The sequence below is a fragment of the Myxine glutinosa genome, chromosome 8 (genome assembly GCF_964187855.1).
Source record: "Myxine glutinosa chromosome 8, kmMyxGlut1.1, whole genome shotgun sequence".
Lineage (NCBI taxonomy): Eukaryota > Metazoa > Chordata > Myxini > Myxiniformes > Myxinidae > Myxine > Myxine glutinosa.
Genome location: NC_136268.1, coordinates 112,587,164 through 112,595,948, shown reverse-complemented (window position 1 = coordinate 112,595,948; position 8,785 = coordinate 112,587,164).

Genomic DNA, 8,785 nt, shown 5'->3' with positions numbered 1-8,785 from the left:
GACGCTCTGGGCGAGCCCTGGAAAGGCGAGAGCGGGCATGCCCGGACGCTCTGGGCGAGCCCTGGAAAGGCGAGAGCGGGCATGCCCGGGCGTTCTGGGCGAGCCCTGGAAAGGCGAGAGCGGGCAGGCCCGGGAAAGACGAGACCGGGCGTGCCCGGGAGGTTCGGGCGTGCCCGGGAACAGCGAGTCCGGGCATGCCCAGGAGAGGCGCGTCTGGGCCCGTCCGGACGAGCCCGGCATGGCGATTGTGCCCTGGCCGCGTCCTGGCAGGTGCAAGGCGATTGTGTACATCCAGCGGGAACCGCTACACATATATATATATATATATATACATATATATATATATACATATATATATATATATATATATATATATATATATACATATATATATATACATATATATATATATATATATATATATATATATATATATATATATATATATATATATATATATAAATATATATATATGTATATATATATATATATATATATATATGTATATATGTATAGATATATACAGTATATGTACATGTATATATACGTATATGTATATATATATTGTTGCGGTTTTGAGTTTTGTATAATAAAGGTTAAATTTCCCCCTCATAGTTAGTCACACAAACAACATGTAGCCTCGCGATAGTGCAGTTATCTCTTAGCATTTGTGTGCATAGTCCTTTTTCTGTGTTAGTTATGCGTTGAGTCGAGTAAGGAGAGTAGGTCCTTCTCATACTTCCATTGCCTTATCCCGCCTCCATTGCCTTATGCCTCTTGTGCTGCCTTTGGCTTTTTGGCACGAATTAACACGAGGCCGGCCTGGAGGGTCAGGGCAGGACCGAATGAGGGCGGCAAAGAAGCTGACGGTAAGTGCGAGCCGCCAATCAGGGCTCACAGGGTGTGGCTGCGGCAATACGTCACAGGGCGTGGTTGGAAGGTTCGAGAAGGCTCAGGGTCTGTCGATATAAGCCGTTGTGAAAAGCCACCAGGAGCAGTAAGTGGAGTCGAGCATCGAGCAAGGAGTTGGCGGTGAGTTGGCATTGCGTTAGGAGTTGAAGGAGCGCGGTCGGCAGTAGAGCTCGAAAGATACGAGATCAGAGAAAGACGCGCATGAACCAAGATACGCGCTCGTATGAAAGTGACGCTCGGTTGAGCTTGAAGCCGAGCCACTATAGTGCATTGAGTTATGCTAGTGATAGCGCGCTGGTTGCAAAACGCGCTGTGGAACCGCCAGCCGCGCTGAGAGACGCGTACATTCCGCCCACCTTCCTGCTTCATCAGCTGCTTTTGTTCAGGAGACGTGCTACGAGGATCCTTCCACCGCCTGCTCGCCATCATCGCGGGATGTACTGTGACCGAGGAGAGCCGGACGGGGCCGTTCCTGGACGACCAAGCCGGCGCGTTTGGCCTGAACATCATCCTGCCTGCAATTCCCTGTGTGAGTGTGAACGGGCCCGAGTCTGGGCTTTAAGAATAAGACTGCTTCAGTTCTGCTCTGTGTCTCTGCTTCTACCGATCATTGTACATAATATTGGGAATAATAATTAAACCTGTGTTCTTCCTTCCATTCGATTGTTCTTGTGTTTTCCCTCATTGACTAAGCAAGGTACGAATAGAACCGCTCTAATCGGGGTCCAACATTAACGGTGACTACACGGACCACGTGGTCCGCAATCCACTCGGTGTACTCAAATTACACGTGGCTCGTGCGAGGCTTGGTTCCCCGCTTCCGTGGCGGCGCAGGTATTTAGGTACGAGCGAGACTTCGTCCCAAAACCCTACCTTGCGTTTGCCCGGAAGAGGTGTTTCAAGTCTCTCGGTTACACCAGGCCCAGAAAGAACAAGGGGCTTAATCCCCCCCTTGGTAAGGGTACGAAGGGCGGCGGAAAACAGTAACAATTGGTATTCAGGAGTGGGATTTGGAACCCTGGGAAAAAAATTTGGACACCAATTGTACATATTGGCCATAACAATTCGTGTCGGGGAGTGGGATTGGACCGGGAGTGCGCTTCACGTACTCGGAAATTACGAGCGACCGAAATTTAGTTTAAGAATCCAAATTTAATTCGTAACATGGCTAGCCAAGACGGTCGAATGCCGGTGGGGGTAGAAGTAGAGGTAAAATTGATAACCCAGGACCGAGGGAGACAGTTGGTAGTGGAGGAAGCCGAAAAGGGTGCGGCAGTTGGCAAAGAAAATGGCGGCGCCTCGCACGTGGCAGCGGCAGTCAAGCCCGCTGTGCGAGCCTTTTCTAACATTGAATTGCTCCTAATCCAACTGAATGCGAAAATGGACAAATCAGGAGCAGAATTGAAAGCAACAATGGATGCCCAAAAGGACGAAATTCGGGAAATGAATAACAACATGAATAGAATGAATGGGAAAATGGACACCCAGAGAGATGAAGCAATGAGTAACATGGAAAAATTGGGAAGCAAAATGGGTGGCCAATTGATATAAATGGGGGACAAATCCACCCGGGAATTGGAAAAATTTAGGGTGGCGTCGAAGAAGGACATGAAAAAAGCGGGGGAGGACATAAGGTGCAGGTTGGGCGAGGAGGTCGCATTGGTACACGACGAGGTGACGCGGTGTGAGGAACGCGTGGAGAGCGAGCTTGGGCAGAGCGCAGCCAAATTGATGGGGGCTATAGAAATCGCCACGCGGGGTGTAGAAGAACCGACGGTCGCCGAATTGGACAGGGAAAATTCATGTGCGTCGGTGGTCGTCGAATAAATAATGGGGATTAAAGAAACAATTGGGGCCGAAGAGACGGCAGAATCAGAAATTAAACAGAGTGAAGAGATGGGATTTACACAAAGTTTGTATTTGCATCGTGATGTCGGGCTTGCTAACTCAATAAAAAGTTTGCAGGTGCTGGCGAAGAAGCCGGGAAAAGAGGTCCCCAAGGTGAGTAGGAATAATGGTGTGAATGGGTTTTTGGTGCGCTTGGGAAAGAAACGAAACCCGGCGGTCGTGGAAGGTCCATTGTGCGGTGAACGAGGGCGACTGGTGCGCGTGTGAGAGAAAAGTGTGCACCGGAGCGTGAGTGTGAGTGAGAAAAGTGTATGACGGAATGTGTGCAGGAAGAGTGTGTAACAGGAGAGTGTGTTACAGAGAGTGTGCAGGAGTGCACACCAGAGCATGTTGCAGGGTGTGTAACAAGAGAGTGTACACCCGAGGGTGTTACCGAGTGTGTAACGGAAGAGTGTGCACCAGGGTGTGCGCGAGGGTGTGCGATGATTGGGTGTGCAAAGGGAGAGTGCACACCCATGAGGGTTACAGACTGTGTGTGGGAAGAGTGTGTAATGGATTGTGTGGAAGGTATGAGTGCGCCTAGGTGTGCAGGTGCGAGTACGGTGTGCGAGGGAGAATGCACACCAGAGAATGTGGAAGGAGAGTGTGCGGTAACGGAGTGTATGGAAGGCATGAGGACGCCTAGGTCTGCGAGTGCGGAGTGGGTCGTGAGTGGCGAGAATGCGGCTCAAGCATCGACACCGACCGGGGTAGCGTTTAGCGCGACAAATAGCCGACGTGAGCCCTCGGTGAGTTGTGTGCGGCCGGGACCGGCGGGGATCGATGCCACGGACGTGTCACAAGGACGGACGTGCACGATTCGTGCCGGCCCCCGCCCTGTATGGTTGGTGCCGCGCCGTGGCGGCAAAGGCAATCAGCGAGGTTCAAGGGGAGGTAGGAGATTTCGGAGCCGCGCACCTTTGCGGGTGCGGTGCTCCGACCGTGGGCGGTTGGGCCATCGTGCGTGGGACTGCAAGGCACCGTGCAGAGATGGGGCCCTGAACCTTGGCCCATCCATGCCTCCTCCCCTGGATCGAAAATGCCAGACGGACCCAACCTACAGGAGACAAACCAACTGCATGGATCGCTCGGCCTTTCGAAGCCGAGCCGTGATGACAATGTATTTCCACACAAAGAGGCTCAAGTGTAGTGGACGAATGAGGATAGTGTACCCTACGTGGGGGAATGGTTGTTTAACCATTCCTCACACAATCAGGGCCCATGAGCATTAGATTAGGGGGATGGCAGTGACAGGCGCATGGAGGTGCCAGCGATGGTTACCTCTATGGGGCACCGAAGCTAGCCGAGGGAGGGCTAGGATAATTGTTAGGAAATTAGCGGACTTCAGAAGACATGAGATTTAAGTAGTGACATTTGTACTGTAGTGGGGACGGAGAGAGATTAGATGGATGATAATGACAAGGGTGTGCTTAGTTTAATGGGATGACGGGGAAGCACGGGTTTTAGGGGAAAAGCAGCTCGATTGATGATGCTGTGTGTTTGAGGAATTGTGTAGTAGTGTTTGAGGGATTGTGTATGAGACAAATGGAATTGTGTATGGAAAAAGGTGTGTGAGCACAAAAGGTGTGCGAGGAGAAAGGTGTGCGAGATAAAAGGTGTGTGAAATAATTGGTGTGCGAATAAATGGTGTGAAATGCTTGGTGTGGAATAAAAGGTGTGGGATGCATGGTGCGAAGGATTGAATGGGGGAAGAGTGGAACCCATTCGCGAAAGCCCGGGGTGGGTAGTGTAAACCCAGGTAGAGGGCTTAGGTAAAATGTTTGGATATTGACACCTGTGGTGCAGGTAGTGGCAAAGTAGTGCTTTGGAGGGTGCACAAGTCAGTGACATGGCTGGGTGTGTGGTTAAATTGGTGCGTATGGTTATTGGGGCACTCCGCCACTGGTTGTTTCTCAGCCAGGTGAGGCTGCATGTAGGCCCTCGGAGCCAGTTAGGGTAGTTGTGAGTTGTTTAGTGAGGCCTGAGGATCCAAACGAAGGACCCGGGTTGCCCAATACCAAGGAGGGCATCAGGGGGTAAAGAGCCAGGAGGGGCCTTCCCCAGTTTAGGTAGTCGCAGGAGCAGGTAAGCTCGGGTGGCGACTTCAGTGGCGGAGGTGCGCAGGTAGTTGGACCTGCTAGTGGAGCCACACGACCCAGCCCCAAAATTGTGCAAGGGCACAGTAAGAAAAATTGGGGAGTGAGACCCAAATTCGGAGGGCATCACAGGGTGGGCAATGGGAATTCGGTTCTTAGAACCACATAGTTTAAAGATGGCCGATTGGCAGGGTACGACCCCGGGTAGTTTAAAAGAGTTAATGTCAGTTAGTGTAGTTGGGAATTGAGGAATTCCCTTCGCGCCATCCACAGCCATTCACCGAGGAGGACGAAGCTCCACACCAGGACCAAGTAAACTGTTTGAGTGTAAGACGCATCATGACGTAATGGGATATTGTGTTTGTTCCATTCCTTCCTTCCTGGGAGGGATTGGGAGACGAATTCGGAGTTAGAGGGGGATATGGGAGACAAGACGTAGAGACGAATTTGTAAATACAAGGAAGGGCTAGGGTAGTGTAAGCTGACGTTGGGGGGTATGGATGATTAGGGACGAGCTTGCTGTGCTCCCTCTTCCGCGCCCCTCATGCTGCATTACCTTGTATTGCTGTGTACCTTTGTGCCCTTTCCACTTTGCTGGTCGTGCTTTGTCTCTCCCCCCACCCCAGGACCATTTTGGAGGTGGAACTGTGCAGCACCATCGACCTGTGCAGCATTCCTTGCTGCACCTTACTACACCTGTGCAGCATTCCCTGCTGCACTTTGCTACATCTATGCAGCCGAACGGCGCAGCACTTTGCTGCCATATTCCTTTGTTGTAACTTTGCTGCACCTGTGCAGCACTTTGCTGCCACAAACACTTTGCTGCACATAATATACTTATGGACCACAGGTATTGTGGCCTTACACCTCTACTGTGCAGCACCTTGCTGCAAATTCACCTTGCATCTTCGGACCACTTGTTTTGAGTGGCATGAATGTCACGCAGTCGGATCACATAGGGTTGGCCCTGCTTGGCAAAGAAATACAATAAACAAATTATTTGTGTATTTTTATAATGGTGTGCTAGGGACGAGAAGAGTTGTAAGTTTAATTAGCCCTGAAGAGCAGGAATGGCCTGTATGCCGGTCCGGGGGCTAGCCGGTTTGATATATGCATCCAGAAGATGCAAGAAGCAAGATGCAAGAAGCAAGCAGCAAATGTGATGATGATGAGTGTGTTTTTATGCTTTGCTGTGCTTTCTCACCCCTCCAATCTTCTTTCCAAAAAGGAAAGGTCCTGGGTCATAGAACTGTAAATAAGGTTAAGTTTTTTGTGCTTGTATATAAAATGCTGCCCACCGGCTATATGTTTGGCTTGACAAATTCCGGATTCGGTTAATTGTGGGCGTGATTCTGTTAGAGTAGCTACTCAACGCAATAGGGGGGACATATTTAGTGTTTTAAAACTGTCGCATACACGGGTTAGAGTAAATGTTAGAAGGAACCACATCTATATGTCACATGTAAAAGTAAAAGTTAATTTCCAGATCTTTCTCAAAACCGGTCGTTCCAATTTTGTAGGTTCGACTTAGGGACGAGTCTGACGAGGGAGAGGGGTAGTGTTGCGGTTTTGAGTTTTTTATAATAAAGGTTAAATTTCCCCCTCATAGTTAGTCACACAAACAAGATGTAGCCTCGCGATAGTGCAGTTATCTCTTAGTATTTGTGAGCATAGTCCTTTTCCTGTGTTAGTTTTGCGTTGAGTCGAGTAAGGAGAGTAGGTCCTTCTCATACTTCCATTGCCTTATCCTGCCTCCATTGCCTTATGCCCCTTGTGCTGCCTTTGGCTTTTTGGCGCGAATTAACACGAGGCCGGGCTGAAGGGTCGGGTCGGAACCGAATGAGGGCGGCGAAGAAGCTGACGGTAAGTGCGAGCCGCCAATCAGGGCTCACAGGGTGTGGCTGCACAATGCGTCACAGGGCGTGGTTGGAAGGTTCGTGAAGGCTCAGGGCGTGTCGATATAAGCGGTTGTGAAAAGCCACCAGGAGCAGTAAGTGGAGTCGAGCGTCGAGCAAGGAGTTGGCGGTGAGTTGGCATTGAGTGAGGAGTTGAAGGAGCACGGTCGGCAGGAGAACTCGAAAGATACGAGATCGGAGAAAGACGCCCATGAACCAAGATACGCGCTCATATAAAAGAGACGCTCGGTTGAGCTTGAAGCTGAGCCGCTATAGTGCATTGAGTTACGCGAGTGATAGCGCGCTGGTTGCAAAACGCGCTGTGGAACCGCTAGCCGCGCTGAGAGACGCGTACATTCCTTCTCTCCTTCCTGCCTCATCAGCTTCTTTTGTTCGGGAGACGCGCTACGAGGATCCTTCCACCGCCTGCTCGCCATCATCGCTGGACGTGCTGTGACCGAGGAGAGCCGGACGGGGCCATTCCTGGACGACCAAGCCGGTGTGTTTGGCCTGAACATCATCCTGCCTGCAATTCCCTGTGTGAGTGTGACCGGGCCCGAGTCTGGGATTTAGGAATAAGACTGCTTAAGTTCTGCTCTGTGTCTCTGCTTCTACCGATCATTGTACATAATATTGGGAATAATAATTAAACCTGTGTTCTTCCTTCCATTCGATTGTTCTTGTGTTTTCCCTCATTGACTAAGCGTGGTACGAATAGAGCCGCTCTAATCGGGGTCCAACATTAACGGTGACTGCACGGACCACGTGATACGCAATCCACTCGGTGTACTCAAATTACACGTGGCTCGTGCGAGGCTTGGTTCCCCGCTTCCGTGGCGGCGCAGGTATTTAGGTACGAGCGAGACTAGGTCCCAAAACCCTACATTGCGTTTGCCCGGAAGAGGGGTTTCAATTCTCTCGGTTACGCCAGGCCCAGAAAGAACAAGGGGCTTAATCCCCTCTTGGTAAGGGTAAGAAGGGCGGCGGAAAACAGCAACAATATATATACAATTTAATAAACAGGAAGTAAATTCCCATGTGGGGCTAGTGTGAAAAAATTCTTACTCAACCCAGGACTCGAACCCACGAACCTCATCACTTATGCAGTGACAGCCCACTGAGCTATTGAGTCTCTGGGATATCCTCAGAAATTTCTCACACTAATACATATATAATCAGAGATTTCATATATATATACACTACATGACTAAAAGTATGCGGACACCACTTCTAATGATTAGATTCGGCTATTTCAGCCACACCCATTGCTGACAGGTATATATAATGAAGCACTCAGCCATGCAATCTCCATAGACAAACATTGGCAGTGGAATGGGCTTACTGAAGAGCTCAGTGACTTTCAACATGGCACCGTCATAGGATGCCACCTTTCCAACCAGTCGGTTCGTCATGTTTCTGCCCTGCCCTGATCAACTGTTAGTGCTGTTATTGTGAAGTGGAAACATCGAGGAACAACAACAGCTCAGCCACGAAGTGGTAGGCCACACAAGTTCACAGAACAGGACAGCAGAGTGCTGAAGCGCGTAGCGCATAAAAATCGTCTGTCCTCGGTTGCAACACTCAGTACCGAGTTCCAAACTGCCTCTGGAAGCAATGTCAGCACAACAACTGTTCATCAGGAGCTTCATAAAATGGGTTTCCATGGCCTAAAATCACCATGCACAATGCCAAGCGTCAGCTGGAGTGGTGTAAACCTCGCCACCATTGGACCCTAGAGCAGTGGAAACGCGTTCTCTGGAGTGATGAATCACGCTTCACCATCTGGCAGTGTGACGGACGAATCTGGGTTTGGCGGATGCCAGGAGAACGCTACCTGCCCGAATGCATAGTGCCAACTGTAAAGTTTGGGGGAGGAGGAATAATGGTCTGGGGCTGTTTTTCATGGTTCGGGCTCGGCCACTTCGTTCCAGTGAAGGGAAATCTTAACACGACAGCATACAAAGACATTCTAGACGATTGTGTGCTTCCAACTTT